This window comes from Martes martes (genome assembly GCF_963455335.1).
Source record: "Martes martes genome assembly, chromosome: 3".
NCBI classification, from domain to species: domain Eukaryota; kingdom Metazoa; phylum Chordata; class Mammalia; order Carnivora; family Mustelidae; genus Martes; species Martes martes.
The window spans coordinates 104052553-104071050 of NC_137890.1; the positions used below are offsets into that span (position 1 = coordinate 104052553).

Consider the following 18498-nt stretch of genomic DNA (forward strand, 5'->3'; position numbering starts at 1 on the left):
TTTTGGGGGCACAAATATTCAGTCCATAACATAACCCATTCGATGTATCTCCCTAAATATATTGGAGAGGGTGAGCTATGTAGGTCAAGGCCCTAAAGGACTGAGAATCATTTTCCTTTGAAGAGGAATGATAGAGCGGGAATAAAAATTCCCTATACCCAGAGGTTAGGGAAGGGAAGAGTAGGGAGGGAGTGTGAGCTCACTATTTTCTGTCTGGATTTAGGATATGTTTAAAAAAAAAAAAGTCTGTAAATCTCTAGATTAAAAAAAGTAATAGATTTTTATACTAAAATTTCTTGCCAGAAATATAAGCTTTTTTTTTTTCTCTCTCTTTTCTTCCTCCTTTTTTTTTCTTTCTCTTAAAAAAAGTGTGGATCAGTATTTTGGCATTTATTTAACCCTTTGATTTTTCTCCTAGCCATATGAAAATTATGTCATCAGTAAAGGAAGTATTTAGCTAAATTAATTCTAGATTCGTCAGTTAGCTTACATTGAACTCTCAAAGGGTAATATACCAACTCAGTTGGTTTCATTACAAACCCATTTTGTTGATGATGTTATATTCAAAAGCCTGGATTCCTTTTCAGACATATCTTTACTGTGATCATTTAGATGATCAGAATTGAAGATTATAGAGCCAAGAGCACTTCACTATTAAACAAACAAACAAACAGTTGTCTCAGTCTCCACCATTTGGAAAGTATTTAAAAAAATATTTCTTTATTTGAGAGAGAGAGAGAGAGCAGGGAGAGGGACAGAAGGAGTGAAAGAGAGTCTCGAGCAGACTACATGCTGAGCATAGAGCCTAATTCGGGGCTCGATCTCAAGACTCTGAAATTATGACCTGAGCTGAAACCAAGAGTCAGGCGCTTAACTGACTGCACCTCCCAGGCACCTCTGGAAAGTATTATTAAAAAGAAACTGAATTTTCTTATCAATTCATTAGGGGAAAAAATTGTGTGTTGAGTTTTAGCTTTATCCAAATTCATTAATTCCCAATTCTTAACTAATTATAAATGTGTTCATTGTGTTACTTGCATTGGGAAACCTGACCACAAAAGACTGCCATCCCATAATTTTCAGAATTCTCAATCATATTTAAATAAAGTAGTCTTAGAACTCTGCTTGGAATTTCTTGAGCTAGGTCCAATTTGATATTTATTTCCTGAGTCGTCTTAGTTTCCTTTATAAGGATTCATTTTTTCCAAGGAAACAGACTACTGGAAGATTAGAATGTAAACAGTACATAAGTGTTTTAAAGCCAAGTTTTTAAAGAACATTTTACTATTTTCCCACCTGGTCCACCAGCTTTCCTTGGATTTGATTTGAACACATTGACTATCCCTCCTGGATCATTGTTGTTTTGAAACAACCTCAGACATTTCCCTTCCTTTTCCCCACAAGGTACCACAGTTTGGGAGGAAGCAGATCTCTTATACTCAATAATGAGTTTGTCTTGGCCAAGAATAAAATTAGATTATTTTGGCTTAGGTTTGTTATTGTTCTCGGCAGTCCCTCAGATTGATTTCTGGCATTATTTGCTTTAGCAAACAGCAGCTTGGAGGAATAGAGGTGACTTCAATACCAAAATCCATTGTCTATGGCTTTAAATTTGCACCAGACTTTTCTTTGTGACTCATTAGATCTAAGGGATACCTAATTTTAGTGCTACTCTTCTAGAAAAAGAGAAATAAAAATATGGAAATAAAACCTGAGATTACGTAATTTCTAAATTAGTGGTCTTTGGGGGCTGAATGTCCTAAAAGGGGCAGAATTGTTCTAAATAAGGAAAGTAAACTGAAAACTTCTAAGTAACCACTACCTTTGCCTTTCCACACAGCTCAGGAGTAATTTACTCTCTTTTGTACTCCCCGATGTTCCTGCTTGTTCATCTCTCATTATGAGCCAATAACCATCCTGCTTCATCTTCATCATTTTGACCTCTTTTATCAACAGTTTTCTCTGTGTCTGGTCCTAGTTTTTCCTTCTAGAGGTTAAAAGTAAATTACATCAGACACCTGGGCCAACCAGCCACTTCAGCTGTCAAAAGCCAAGGATTGGGTTTCTGTTGTGTGTGTTTTTATTTTATAATGTTTTATAGAATGCATAGTAAGCCATTAATAAGTGAAATGAAGGAATAGATGTTTCTGTTATTTTCACAAAATCAGAAGAAAAAAATGTGCCAGCTTTTGTTATGTTGGTTTTCTTTTTTTTTTTTTTTTTTTGGAGAAAGATAAATACATAGGGAGAGACAAATTGGAAAGGCATTACCTATAAAGAATGTATTTATGAGACATAATCTAACATAGTATGTATTTGATTTAAGGTAATATTTTATATACCAGGGAGTATTTTAAATATGTTAGAGTTAGTCTATTTTATTCACTCAGTCATTCATTTAAGTGTTTTATCAAATGTATAGATCTTCATAATTTGAAGGATCAAATAGTTCTTTAATAGGAGTAAAAAGAAAAAAAAATAAATAATTCTACAAGGTTTTTCTCCTTGCCTCCATTTTCTTCAACTACTTTTAGCTGATGATGCTATTTTTAAATCATATCTCCAGAAACTATGTTTGGTTTTTGACTTGTTATATTTTCAGATTTAAGCATTAACTATTGCCTTCCCCATATGAATAATAAGGATTTAGTTCTCTTGTACTATCCTGCCCCCACTATGCTGGTATATTTCCCATTTTCCCCATATGATTATCATGTAATTTTGTTAGATCAATATATTCAGTGTTTATATTGATCTGATTATGCTTGTATTTTTGAAAGTCTTACTCTAAGTGAACTATGATAATCCTTCTTTCCTTGAAACATCTTATTATTATTTTTCTAGGTTTTTTTTTTTTTTTTTAAGATTTTTGTTCATTTGAGAGAAAGAGAGCAGGAGCAGGGGCTGGGGAGGGGATGGCAGAGGGAGAGGAGGAAGCAGACTGCCTGATGAGCAGAAAGCCTGACTTGGGGCTAGATCCCAGGATCCTGGGGTCATGACCTGAGCCAAAGACAGAAGCTTAACTGACTGAGCCACCCAGGCACCCCTAGGTTGCTTTTTGTTTGTTTTTTCCTTTGCATTGTTTTTCATCTTTTCAGCCCTAAAAAACTCCCAAACTCTCCACTGATTAAGTAAATATTTTATCAAGATAATCAGATCCTTCAGTATCATATTTCAGAAAAACTTTCATGGGTCTTTCTGACTTATTCAATGTCAACTTCATTCATTCAGCCCCATTTCTAGAGAGTCTGTGTTGCAAGTCAGATTAACTTTTGGCTTTTGTTTTTTACCCCTTAAATTTAATATTTTCCTCAGTCTGTACAGCCCTTTGCCTCTTGTCCATTGATTTATGGCTTCCAAAATCATGACACAATTTTGTTCTTTCCCACTCTCTTAATGCATTAAGGACTCACAAAGTTTAATGACGTTTTAGAAGGAGGTGGAAATATAATTGTTTCCATTCTGCCATCTTTACCTGAAAGTCCAACTAATTTATATGTTACATAAAATGCTTTCCTAAGTGAAGTATAGGTTTATTTTTACTAAAATTGTAGAATGTGTTAGCATTTGTGTGTTAGCATGCTGTATGTATTTAACAACACGTCATTAAAGGAAATAAAAACAATTATGCATAAATGCTTACTTTAGGACCAGCTGGCTGTGGTAATCTTACAAGTTCTCAATAAAACCATGGATTATAACAATATATTTGAGAATGCTCTGTCATGCCTATACCCACAATGTCATCATGGAGTATTACAGCAGGAAGGGTCGCCGATCAACCTAGTCCAACTCCTTCATTGTACACATAAATACACTTGATTCTTTATGAGTTTTACCCGGAGTGGGTCATACAGCTCTCACCAGAAAAGCCAGGGCTGGACTCAATCTCCTGATTGATGCTGTCACCTCTTCAGATTGTATTTGGGTCCTGGTCATTTGCATGGAGCTTTGGCTAAAAAGCAGGTTCCACTTGGGTGCTATGAAGATTTGAAGCAAATGTGGAAAACAATGTATTATCGGAAGAAGATTCGGTTACAGGCCCAATTAGCCTTGGTAATTTGAATTATGCAGCTGGCCAGTACTAGCGCAAAGTAGTAAAATGTATGAATTTGATATTGTTAGTCACATTAGGTTTAATTATTTATCAGTGCTTAAAGGTAAAAATAGATCAAGTTCCTGTCTTCACTTACAACTGGTAAGACATTGGAAGGTGGTTTTACTCTTAACTGAGCTTATGTTAGCAGGTATAAAATTTACACATAAGAAATCAGAGGTCACTTGATTTTGAACGATGAACATCACTTCAGACAATTTCAGTTTCAAATAAGAACATGGGTTGTTTACATTGAAAAATGAATCTTTGAGGTTAAATAGCATTATTCTGGGTAGAAAACCTTTTGAGAGCAGGCTTCCTGTTGCATTAAAATCTGATTCATTCCTTCCTATGCATTGCATACAACTTTTCAGGAATCCATCTGTATATTGTATGAAGTGAGTTATTCTTCATTAAAACATCTTGTGAGAGAAGCTAAGTTGTGTGACTAGCGAATATATATATATATAGTGTGTAAGAACTACAATATGATCCTCTAACCCACTGTTACTCAGACTTTTATTGTAGGGTTTTATTAAGTTTGAGATTCTAGAACAGAATGAAAGTGTAACAAATGTGTTTTTCATAGAGGATGCAGCAAATGCTTGGCCTCCAGAGGGACCAAAGACAAAATGGGGTTGAATAAACATAATTTCAGCAGCATCTTGGCAGAGCCTATAGGGGAGGAGACCTAACAAAAATGAAAACAAATGCCTTCTTGACATGGCATCAGCCTTGTACCTAGCAGACAATTGATTATAATGGCAGTGATTATGATTCCCTGTAAAGCATGAGTACTCCTAGTGATCTACAAAGAGGAAATCATTTGTCGAAAAAGAAAAGTTCCTCCTGACGTGTTTTAGGTGGATAGATCCACAAGCGAATGTAGTATACTTCAGCAAGGGGTGGGGAGTATGTGTGGATATTCTGTTGATTTATTGTTTCTCTGTAGCAGTGAGATAATGAAATATCCCCGGTCTTTGCACTTGTTTTTCAATAGAGAACACCAAATTACTTCTTAATTTGGAGTTTCACATCTCATTTGTTACTTAGTTACTGTTACTAGAAGGATTATGTGAGGCAAAGTGGAGCTTCCTGATAAATGATACAGCACTCATTATCAAGATAGCTTATTTTGTGGCAGATATAAATAAAGTTTCTGTTTTGTAGAGGCATCTAAGAATCTTAGCTTTCATACTCAAGGGTAAGTTTTTTTTTTTTTTTTTTTTAATTCTGTAATTACTTGGTGCAGTGATTTGGCCCAAGTCTTCCCTATGCCTTTATGTGAAGTGCGGCAGGTAACTAAAGCACCGTCCATCTGTGAAGCGCAGAGCTACTGTTAAAAAAAATACTCAGCCCGTTTTTTCTCCTGATTTAGAAGTTGTTTGCACAACAGCTGTTTGCAGAGATACAGGTGAAACTTATGTAAATACTGCCATATTCCTTTAAAAATGGAATAAATCACCTTCTTCTTGCAGTGTATGAATTAGCATATTTATTCTTTCACAGCTTCCAAATAGACATTTCCCTTGCACATGTACATAAAATAGAGGCTGGAGGAGTATAAAGCTTCTAGCAGATTGCGTAGTTATAGGCAATATTCTGTAGAATGAAGTGTGTATGAATTTTTTTTCTAAATATATAAAAGAAATGTCAAGAAACTTTTCTATGATTTGAATTGAGGACTTCATTCGGCATAAGACACAGAATTTAGATGTGGCAGATATTTCTGAACGAATCTGAAGAATTTTAGTGGCAGTGAGGAAAATGACTTGGAAATGCTAGAAAGCATCTCATCATTAGTTTACGCCTCTAATGAGGCCATGCTAGAGAAAGAAGGAAAGAAAAATAATTTATGAGGGGAATTAGATGATTTCTTACTTGACAGCTTTTAAAACGTGGTAAGAAATTAACTACTATACAATGCTTTTGTATTCAAAATTTGTTTACATACAGGTGGTTCTCAGATATTTATGGGGTTCCCCCCACACATTAGTTTTCTGTGTGGGGCACCTGGGTGGCTCAGTGGGTTAAGCCTCTGCCTTCGGCTCAGGTCATGATCTCAGGGTCCTGGGATCCAGCCCCGCATCAGGCTCTCTGCTCAGCAGGGAGCCTGCTTCCCCCTCTCTCTCTGCCTGCTTCTCTGCCTACTTGTAATCTCTCTCTGTCAAATAAATAAATAAAATCTTAACACACACAAAAAAGTTTTCTGTGTAGATTTTAAGCCCTCTTAGGGCAGAAATTCTGTCTTATATTACTGTTACACTTCATAGTTCAACCAACTGTATCCTCGAAATAGCATTCTACAGAATTCTAATTTGGCAAGTATGGCACCACAGAAAGTCTAGGCAAATATGGGTTTTTTTTTGTTTTTTTGTTTTTTGTTTAGTTCTGTTTTTCTTAATGGAGGACAAAATTTAAAAATTTGCAGATCAGAATCATGTGAAAAAGAACTGTATTAATGATAAAACCCTAATTCATTATTTATGGGAACATCCTTGTTTATAAAAGTTGACATAAGTGGTTTTCAGCATAACTTTTCAGAGAATGATTTCTTTGGTAGCAGCTAAATGCTTCTGATTCCCAGGATTTCTAGAAATGCTGCATCTGGTAGACATGATTTTGTGACATGACTTTTGAGCTTTTTTTTAGAACTATATTTATAATTTATATTTCTTCAAGATTCAGAATACATTATGGATTGTTTATAGCAACTTTGTTGGGATATAATTTGATCGTCAATGTATATAAGTTGGTCATTTTTAGTACTTTCACAGGGCTGTGCAATCATCACTGTAATCTAATTCTGGAACATTTTCATCTCCCCCAAAAGAAACACTATCCCCTTAGCAGTCATTCCCCCTTGCATTATTTTTAATGGGAGAAAGTCAACTGAGATAAATGGAGATACTCTAAGGAGTTATTAAATCAGGGAGAGAATCGCTGGTGTATAACGAGCTTGGGTGCAGGGATGGCTCCTTCCTATTCACTGTCATGACTTAACTTAGAGTGATTGCTGCCAACGTCTTGCTGTGAGTGTGATGATTTATATGCATTTATAATATCTTTTCTCAATACAGGTTTTACTCGGAGAGGCAATCTAAATGGCAGGAGTGGCTGAAAACTTTTGAAGCTGGGTTTGCCTAGCATCCCCTGTCTTTGTGTTCAGAGTGTACATCTTTTTTGGTCTAGTTTAAGGGAGGGAGTAGCAGGAGATTAAAACACTTCCCTGGCAGCTTCGTTAGCAAACAAGCTACTCTTTGTATTTACCTATTTATTTGGGGGAGATGTCACTGTGGCTAATTGGAAATCACTGGTGGTCTAAAGGTACTCCAAGACCACTTATGTTCATGCAAACACCACGGTCAGGCTCTATGGTGCCCTAGAGAAGGACAATTTTATGCTTTTCCTCCTTAGATTTAGGATTCCCACTGGCTACCATCTTCTCAACTCTAGTTTACGAAGGTGCTCACTCTGCTTATCTGGAACCTCCTGATATCCTGATTTTACTAATTGGTCAACATCTACCTCCTGTGTTTCCCACTTCCACCAGCCCACAGCTGATCCTGATCAATGTGCTTCCAGCTTGGTAACCTGACCGCATTCCTAGCATTACCTCCTGGAATTTGCCCCACTAGATTGGAAGCTGGAGTTTAAGATCTCCCTTTCTCCTCTGTGACCCTCACATGAATTAGCTATGTTTAAATCTAATTTATGAATTGTTTGTAATTTTACTTTGTTCTCTTTTTTCCATAAGTGTTTATTTTCACCAGTTTTTTATCAGTTAGGGGGAAAATCCCTTAAGCCAAAAGCCCTGTGTAGACTTCTTTGGTTAGCTGTGAACACGGAGAGCTCCGGGCTTAACAGAATAAAGCAAAGGGGCATTTTTTCACTGTGCATTCTCTGATCTTGTATTAGAACCTAAATAAAGTGCTTCAGGGTTACCTTGGGACTAAATGTACATTATTAGCTCACTTAGTATTTCTTATTTATTTAAAAATGCTTTTTTTTCTGAGAGGCAACAATAATTGGGGAGTATGTTTCCAACATGCAAAATGAGTTGTATCTTTCCATAAGCAAGCTTATAATTGGGCTCCTGCAGCCACGCAGCTTCGCATATGGTACTTATGAGTCAATTAAAGCACCCTAACAAGCAATTATGGGTTTATTGTTTAATTCAATCTCCACAACTCATGCTGTTCCACTCACAAGTTGCATATATGTCAGTCAGCATGTAATCATAAGCACACACTTTATTCAGATTCTAGTTTTGAAGAATGGGACCTCCAAACGTTGTGCTCCCACATGTTGTGTTCTGCACGGGGAGAGAGAAAATGCAGGGAAAAAACGAATGCAAGTGGGATATGGCAAGAACTGGCTTCTACTTCCAAATCGACTCATTTGGAGAATAGCAAGTGAAAATGTCTTCTCTATTAACTTACAATTGTCACAGAAATGCAATCGCTAACACATCCACCGAGTAAATTTAGAATATGAGGAGTGTTGGTTCGTTCAACTCCTGTGATTAAAGTCCAAAGGGGAATGGCCTGGGTTTGATCCTTGTGTGGAGAAGTTGGCTTGGTCATTCTGGGGTGACCTGATGTCTGTACCTAGGAAATGCATGTGCTAGATGGCCACTTTTCCTGTTCTTTCTTATACGACCAGGACTCCTTGGCCTACCCTACACCAGGGCTGGCCACATTGGAAGAGGATTAGGACAGTCTTTCTCTTTTGTCTACAGCCAGAGTAACAGCACAGACAAGATGGGAAGACTGTTCCACACAGCACGCACGGGACCCTATCGATGTGCGTCCTCACCTTGGCCAGCACTTGGCTCTTGAGCATGGAGTGGAGTGAGGGAGTGTCTCAGAGCTGCTGGCATTCATGGTGGACAGTTCAGAGCATGTCCCCATAGTAGAGACAACAAGACATGCTTGTTATGAAAGAGAGCGTAGAGTTGGCCTTCTTTTGGGGACATAGTACAATTCCAGTATTTCTCTGAAGAGGTTCTCCCTTCATTCATTCATGAAGCCAAAAATTGAAGCTTGAAGGTTGGATGGGGCAGGGGGTGGGGGGATGTTGCTTTGCATTTTGCCTGGCTCAGACTGACCTAAATAGAATAATTCACTTTTATGTAATGTAGCTATTATTCTTTTTTTTTTTTTTAAGTAGGTTTCACACCCAACATGGGGCTTGAACTCCAATCCTGAAATCAAGAGTCACTGCTTTACTGTCTCAGCCAGCCAGATGCCCCTAGATGTACATTCTTGATTATGCTTGATCTTGAATAAGAAATAAGTCCACTTGCCTGTTTTCCCTAAGAATACCCCAGCAGAGTATGGGGAGAGTAGTTCTAAAGGTAGTCTGGATAACTGAGGAAAGCCAGGCACGGTGATTGAAAAATTAAAGAATTAAAACAAAACAAAACAAACCAGCGTGAGAGCAGGGGTTGGGAAGTCCTGGTAAATCTGATTGTGTCAAATCTGCCTTCCTTCTTTTATTGGGAGCAGATGAAGTAGGCCTGGTTCTTATTCCAGTGAATGAGGCAGTACCTCGGAACTAGAAGAAACACTTCTCCCCTGTGTTGCAGGCTAAATAAGGGCCCCCCAAAGTGGCAAGTTCTAATCTTTGGAAGCTGAGAATGTCTTACCTTATGAGGCAAAAGGGACTTTGCAGATGTAATTAAGTCTAAGGATTCTAAGGGGAATTAGCCCGGGTTATCCAGGTGGGTCCAATGTAATCACAGCAGCCTTTATAAGGGAGGTGGGAGACAGGAAGGAAACGGGCATGCGCTGTGTTTCTGCACAGGGTGTGCTTTGAAGCCGGAGCTAGGGCCTGTCAGGGATACAGGCAGCCTCTAGAAGCTGGAGAGGGTGAGTGAGCTTCTTGATTCTCCCTAGCTTCCAGAAAGAACCAGCCCTGCTGACGTCTTGATTTTTGCCGTGTGAAACTGATGTCGGACTTCTGACTCCCAGAATTTGTAAGAAAACAAACTTTTGTTTTTTAGTGGCTTAACTTGTGGTAGTTTATTACAGTGGCAACTGGAAAACAATAACCCCTTGGAAGTAAATTAGCACTGGAAAAAAAAACAAAAAACCATGAGCCTTTTTCTGAAACTAAAGGAAAGCGTTGAACTTTCCAACAGAGTGCTTTTGTGCCTCTGCCTTCTGCTCCATTGTGGGCTTCAAAGAATCCATCCCTCCATTTAGTGGCACCTGAATGTGTGTCAGTCGCTTGTTGGGAGACCTTTCCATACAGAAGCCAAACCCAGGTACAGCAGTCCTGGACCTCAGTACCCAGTAGTGAAGTATGTGTATGGCAGGCCTCATGTTTTTTTAGATGCTTCTTAATTTGCCCCCTTAATCTAATTAGTTTTTTTCTCTCTGCGGCCTGTCTGCCATTATGGCTTTGGGAAAAAGAACATGGTAAAAGCCACCTCAGATGGGAGATGGATGCAAGGCAGGAGAAGGGTCTGTTGGACAAGAAGAATGGGAAGTTCTTCCTCTTTCTGCCAGAATGGGTGCTGGGAAGGAAATGCAAAGAGCCTGAGGGAGGGGGAAGTGGAGCCAAAGGAATGTACATCCTGGTTTCTCTGACTCAGGGCTGATGTTGTAAAGGTGGAAGGTCTGGCTAAGGGAAAGGAAGAAAGCTGAAGGGTTTGTGTTCCATGCTGTGTTTGGAACTCTGGGAAGAGATGGCCTCCAGAGGTCCCACTCCAGAAGGAGGGCCTGACTGGCTCCCCAGAGTTGCTTCCCCTATTGAGAGTCTCTAGAAGTTCGTGCATTCCCTGAAGAGGGTGAGGTGGCTGCTGTGCTGTCCACAGGCATACCAGGAGAATGTACCCTAGTTCTCCCAGGGCACTGATCCCGCAGCCCTAGGATGCACTGGGGTCGAGTAGGCCTCATCAGCTAGAGAAAGATGGTCCGGGACTTGGCTTAGAGTAGACTGTAGCAGTGAATGTCAAGTGGATATGGACAATGCCTCTTACTGCAGGCATTAGAAGAAGTCCAGGGACTACTTCTGAAGGACCTTCTTGCAGACCCGAGGCCCTTGCTGGCTGCCACACCTGTGTGCCTAGTAGCTCAAAGAGGAAGGCTGAAGAGGATTCACCCAGAAAATTACTTTAAATAGAAAGGGAGCAAATTAAAGTAGCCCAAACTGAAATAGCTTTAATTGGAATTGGTACTTTCCCTGATTATCTACCAGGAGGGGAGGTCTTAAGGAAAATTCCATCAGTCTGTAAAGAATTAATTGGAAGGGAAGGCAGTTCTGCCCTTAGACTCACCAAGAGGTGGTTTCCCCTAGCTCCCGTACATTCAAGGGCCCTTCTCTGGCCTTTCCAGCTTCCTTCCCTCTCACAGATCAGGAGTCCCAACAGAGTCCCGCTTCCCTACCCAGCCCCTATCTCTTCCTAGTCCTTAGGACTCTAGAACTCCCTGCCTATATGTCCCTGAGCCAGCCTCAAGGATGAAAGAGGCCTCTTTGGAGTCTGACTGGAGGAAAGCTTACTCTAGCTACGTGTATACTCTAGGCCTGGCATGGATGACAGGCAGCTGACTTGTGAATTGAGCTTTGCAGGATTGACAGCAAGTGCAGGAAGGTCCCAGCTGGGGTAGAATTCGGCTGGAATGAGAAGGGAAGGGAGGGGGCCAGGGTATAGGGCTGGGGTGGAGGCACATTCCAGACGAAAACTTCATCCCAGAATTTTTATTAGAACCTAGCTTTCCAAGACGTTAGGAAAGCAAATATGTTAATGTAGGGAAATAGAACAGATCTATTACACATCTGTTAATTTCAGTTTTTAACTTTTAACTCTTAAGACTTGTGGTTTATGACCTCTTCTTACTTTCTCACACTGGACCCCATACTTGTCTGGGGCAGCCTGGCATAATGTCCTTAATTTAGTAACATCCCAGATATAGACCATGTATTTCTATACATAATGGATCTTATCAAAGGGGAGGTAGAGTCCTAGGAGTGTGCAGAGCAAAGACAGGAAGCCAGCCCACCGTATTGCTGGTTCTCTGCACAGGTGTATGGTATGTCAAGTCCCTGGCCTGGCTCAAGTTGTTTATAAAGGGTACATCCTACCCCACTTTCATGTGTCTGTCCTTCCAGAAAGCTATTCTGACTGCCCGTTTGCCAGAGGCTCCCATGCTGTGCTCTTGCAGGACCCTGGGTACAGTGACCATTACTTCCACTTGTGTGTCCCCAGCTACCAGTGCAGGGCTTGATAGAATATGTTGTCAGACTGTTTGTTGAGCTGGGCAGCTGCTGTCGCTCCTTTCTGTTTCTTGACACCTGTAAATGGAGCTTTGTGCTTGAAGCAGCTCACGGCAGGTCAGCAAGCTCATAGAGCCCTCCTGGCTTTTTAGCATGTTACCCCCGCTTCCTGGAAATCATCACCTCTAAAAAGAAATTCTTCTTAACCTTTCTTGTCAACTATGACAATTGAACTCTAGTCCGTAGCAACTTGGGGAAAGTAATGTGGTTGTCCTTGGTGAAGGGGAGGAGTGTAGACAGATGGGGAAGTAGCAGCTTCCGTAACTTATTCTTCCCAGGCCGACTATCATCCTTTCTTATCAGGACAGTGACCCCTGCACTTCTCATGCTGTAAGTGGGGGGGGGGGGGATTCTAAAAAGACCAACTTACACGTCTTGTCTGATGACCTGAGTCTAGAGGTGATAGAGGGTAAAAAGACTAGCTGTTTAGTAACAGTTAAAAATCTGATGAATTTAGTCACCTTGGAAGCCTGAGAAGGTTGCTTAAGCCTCCCACATTAACAGCGGGTAGTTCTTTTTTAAAAATTAATTCAGACATACTGAGAATTCAGCTAGGTCCTTGCTTTATTTCTTTTGCTAGATTATCAGATAATTTTACATTTTGTGTCAGGGTATTGCTTTTCATGCTACTAAAATTGAAAAGAGGTAACGGGGGAAAGCAATTAGTAACTCTTCTCTGCTTTTTGTGATTTTTTTTTTTTCTTCCTCTCTAAGGCTCAGCTTATGTCGTAATTACGAGAAAGGTGAAGAAGCTGAACTCAATTCTATGTGTTGTATATATTGTTAGACACTGTAAATGGGAAAATATGACCTCAAACTTCACAAAAGTTCTGGGGGGTTCCAGGTCACCCTACCATTCCCATTTACTAGTAGGTGACTGTTGTCTGAGAGCTCTCATCTGCGTGGCTTGGTTCAAACACGTGCTTCTCCATTGTTCCTTAAGAATACTCAGCTGTCCCAGGCAGCTAGCCTGAGAACTTTCTGTCCAAAGCCTAAGGTCACTAAATTTCAAACATGCCCAATAATGAGATTGTTCCGCAGCTATTGGAACTAATTTTACCTGGCAGTACAATTTTCCTCTCACAAAGACAACAATATTCCAAGTTTAATAAATGATTATAATTGAGCATTGAATCTCCATTCCTTAAACAATCTAGTCCATGTAGAAATAAAGGACAGGAAGGATCAGTAGTAAATGCCTCTCCCTTTCCTCAAAAGACTTTGCCCCCTAGTATAGAGGACAGTACTTTAACTACTTAGAAGCCCTCTCCGCCGCCATTTCCCCCCCCCCCCCCCAAAAAAAAACTTTCTCTAGATTGTGGTCTGCAAGTGATTTGCTATGATCCAAAGGACCCAGGACTCAGGGTGAAACTAAATAGCAAATGTCTGATAGATAAATTTTTGGTAATGGCTTTTTTCCTGCTTCCCCACAGCACGTCCTTTCCGTGTAAGATTATAGTACCTACTTTTCCTTTCTATACCAAGTTCCCTTATTGGTTGTCTCCATTAGGGAGAGGTCAATGTTGTACCATCTACCTTTCTGTCACTGCCACTACTGTAGCCTCCCAGAAGCCAGATTATGTGTATGTACATGCATATGTATATATACACATTGATTTTATAATGTTTCATAGTTGGTTATATATTGACTAGATGGATGGATGAATGGATCAAGTTCAATAAGATCAATAGGGAACAAGCTGTGAGTAATTAAGATTCAGGTGTATAAGCAAAGTTTAATGTTTAGACCACCACAGAAGTAGAGAAAATGACTTCAAGATGTTTTTCTGACTTTAGGGCATAAGCTATATTTCTTTGCCTTGTTTCCTCCCTCTCCTGATCTGTAATGAAGCACAAATGGTCAGAAAAGTTTGATAAATCCCCCTAAGCCTCAGATGTTAAAGTGCTTTTGAATTTAGCATTTGCTTAGAGAGGCATGGTACATGTTTGTGCTGGATGTAATCACCTCAGTGAGTGAGGTATGAAGCTGCAAATATGGCCAGCACTCTTCTGCACAAATGTTCATGGTCCTTTCATGAAACTCTTGAGATTCTTAAGGACTCTGATCTTGGTGCTTCTGGAAAACATTCCCAACAGGCCTTGGATTTCAGTTTCTGACTGTCTCTGGAGTTCTGATTTCCTATGTTAGCTTATAAGGCTCATTTTCATAAACAATTAGCAGGATGCACAGAGCATCACTTGGAAATAGAATAGACCATATCTTTTGGGAGAGCCATGTAGTGTTTGGAATAGGCTACTGACTTCAATACTGTAATTGAAGGGAGACTCCAGTTATACTTCTTAGGGGCCAAGATTATTGGTAGTGGGATTTGGAAAATTCTTCCTGAGCCAAGTCAAGTAATGTTGGATTCTTCTTTCCTGATGCTTGTTATGTTTCCATTTCTAGAAGACTTTATCATAAAAATAGGTCATCTTCCATGTAATGCCTGGGTGGCTCAGTTGGTTAGGAGTCCAATTCTTGGTTTCAGCTCAGGTCATGATGTCAGGGTGGTGAGATGGAGCCCTGCTTTGGGCTCCCTGCTCGGCACAGTCTGCTTGAGATTCTCTCCCTCTCCCTCTGCCCCTCTCCCCATTCATGCACTTGCTTGCTTACAACCCCCTCCTCAAAAAAATCAGCATCTGGGCACATGTACTAAGTGCTTGGCACTGTGCTAAGTACTTCACCTGCGTCAATTTATTATATAGTATAGATATTACTCTAAAATTGTATGGATGGGTTAATGGAGTCTTTTTATACCACTTGTCCAAGGTAACAGTAGAAAAAAATGGAGAGTCACTTAGTTCTATTTGACACTAGGACTTATAATTTTATCAGTATGCTTTGCCATCTCTGTTTTCTCAAAATAAGTTTTTGGGCTTAAGGAATCTACACACCTTCTAGTGGTTAAGAACTATATTGTAGATTTAAAATAATAATTTTAAAAATAACCTTTCCCCATGAGTTGCCTAATGAAAGGAGGCTCTGAATTGGATTGTGCCACTAGCTACTAGTTATCCTCATTTACTCCAGATATCTGCTCATTTCCTGGTTTTCCAGTCCTGCATACTTTGCTCTTGCTGTTTTTCCTTGGTAATTTTGTACCCATTAGTATAGTTCAATATTCAGTCTTCCAGTAAATGCTTATTAAATGATTCGTTTTATACTAGAATGTTCCCAAGAAACATTAATATTTTTTGAGATTTTATTTGAGATGGAGAGAGTGTGTGCATGTTCATGCTTGCAAAGTAAGTGGGTGGGGGAGGGGCAGAGGGAGAGGAGGAGAGAGAATCTCTAGCAGAATTCTCATTTAGTGGGAGCCCAGCAGAGGGCTCGGTCTCAGCACCCTGAGATCTTGACCTGAGACAAAAACAAGAGTCATTCACTCAACCAACTGAGCCACCTGGGCACCCCTCGTTTAAGTTTTTGTCTGGTGATTTTTTTTTTTTTTTTCCAGACTTGAAAAGAAATTAGAATCTTGAACTTGGAGAAATCGGAAAGCCATAATGCCTGACCTAATTGGATGATTGTATGATATGTAGTGTATCAGTTGCCACTCACCCTTGAGTTAACAGACCATCAGTAATAACACAGAACAGTGGTCTTGAGATTAATGTGGGTATCGTGAAACTTCATGCTACAACTGCCAGTGTTTTCTTAGGCCCTTAGAGATCTCTAATGTCTCTGTCAGACTACTCTAATACATCAGTTCGTATAGGAACACTGGATCTGATTTGGTCTACATAGCCCTGCTAATGTAGTGAATGCATTTAGGGCATATTTGACATACTGTTTGACTAATGGTGATTTTTTAAGTGTAGTGCCAGACTCCTGTGAGATTCAACCATGGTTTTCTCCTTTCCTTTATCCCTCAGATTCTGAGGGTGGCCATGGAGAGTGATAGTGTGTGTACCTGAGAGGAGAACTATCAGTCTGCTTGATTTAATACAGAAATTAAAAATTAAATACAAAAAGTTAATAGTCTATAGCATTTTGGAACCTTGAGTGTATGAGAGATACTGTTTTAAGCTTTCTCACAACTCTGTTATAGGTTCTCTGATTATAATCATTTTATAGATGAGTCTATGCATAAAGATTAAATAACTCCATTCATAGAATTCCCAGATGTTTGGAGTTGGAATTTGTATTCATACCATTTGATAAGAATGTCTCTGAATTACATCATATACTATAGCTATTCTTTATTCTTGATGCTTTCTTTCATTAATGCAAAATAGCTCAATATAGGCATTCATAAATTCTGAGTTTGCTAATTTAGTTTGCAAAATTTCAAAATATCATTGAATATTTATCATAGTTGTCAAACTATACACTAATGTGGAAAATAATTTTAAAAACTTCTTTGGTGGGGTGCCTGGGTGGCTCAGTGGGTTAAAGCCTCTGCCTTCAGCCCAGGTCATGGTCCCAGGGTCCTGGGATCGAGCCCCGCATCGGGCTCTCTGCTCAGTGGGGAGCCTGCTTCCTCCTCTCTCTCTGCCTGCCTCTCTGCCTACTTGTGATCTCTGTCTGTCAAATAAATAAATAAAATCTTTAAAAAAAAAAAAAAACTTCTTTGGGAAAAAACCTTTTGTATACATAGAGGTTCAGATTTCAAATAACAATGCTTTTTAAAAGTATTTAAAATTCCACTTCATCTTAATCAGTGCATTGTCATCTTGGGAGGAAAAATACCTTGGGAAGAGAGAAGTCCCCTAAATTGACTCCAGATTGATTATCTAAACATGTAATTGAAATAACATTTGCATGTATCCTACTTAAAGTATATTGGTGTATTTATTAATGGCCATAATATTTCCAATGGAAAAAACCATAGGTGATGTTGGCCTTGTATGCAATGGATTTTGTTCCTAGAATGTAGATAAAAACAAAAGTAAAAATTGCTCAGAACCGGTGAAGAACCCCACCTGGCACAGAGCAGATGTACAAACTGGGAAGTATTGTGTATGCATCCATTGTTGCCTTAGCTAACTCCTTGGTCCTAAAACGTTGGATGGATTTGGCTTTCAGTTATTAAGAAAAAAAAAAAAAATCAGATTGAGTTGTTCTCTGTGCTCAGAATAATGAAACTGAGTATTTACCCCAAAGTTGCAGATGTAGTGAAAAGAAGGGCCATATGTACCCCAATGTTCATAGCAGCAATGGCCACAATCGCCAAACTGTGGAAAGAGCCAAGATGCCCTACAACAGATGAATGGATAAAGAAGATATGGTCCATATACACAATGGAATATTACTCAGCCATCAGAAAGGATGAATACCCAATTTTTACATCCCCATGGAGAGGGCTGGAGATTATGCTGAGTGAAATAAGTAAAGCAGATAAAGTTAATTATCATATGCTTTTACTTGTGGAACATAAGGAATAATAACATGGAGGACATTAGGAGAAGGAAAGGAAAAGAGAAATAGGGGAAATTGGAGGGGAGACAAACCATGAGAGACTGGACTCTGAGAAACAAACAGGGTTTTGGAAGGGAGAGGGGCAGGGGGATGGGTGAGCCTGGTGGTAGGTATTAAGGAGGGCACGTATTGCATGGAGCACTGGGTATGGTGCATAAACAATGAATCTTGGAACACTGAAAAATTTTTTGGAAAAAAATTCAGAATATAAGAATGAGCAATTAAGTGGAATCCTTATGTACAGTTACCCTGCATTATAAAACTTTTCATGTAAAGTGTTCTTAACAATGTTGATCCTAAGCTGTGGTATGTTTATTCCTTGTAACTTGGTAGATTTTAGAGTTGTCATAAAAATGATCTTAAACTGGGATTTCTTTAGGATGAACAGTTCAGCAAATACCTATTAACCTACCCTATATCCACAGGCACCATCCCAAAAATGGGTTGTCGGTGGACAGGCTGCAGCAGAACCACCTGGGACACTTAAAGACAAAAATACATGCCTAGAATTCTGCCCCAGAGATGTTGATGCAGTAGGTCCGAAGTCATGCCATAGAATCTGCGTGTTCTTCTAGATCTCCATGGTTAGCAATGAGTTTAGAAGAGTAGTTTTCACCTGGGGCAACATTTGACAATGTCTGGAGCTTTTGGTTTTCACAACTGGGAGGGTGCGTGTGCTGCTGACATCTAGTAGGTAGGG

The 18498-nt window shown here is 39.5% G+C and overlaps 1 protein-coding gene across 1 annotated transcript in view; it reads left to right on the top strand.

Moving 5' to 3' along the window:
• Positions 1-18498, top strand: part of THSD7B (thrombospondin type 1 domain containing 7B) — a gene marked incomplete at both ends in the record, with an annotated part of 715794 nt that overhangs the window by 459123 nt on the left and 238173 nt on the right. The gene's annotated exons all lie outside the window — the stretch shown is intronic.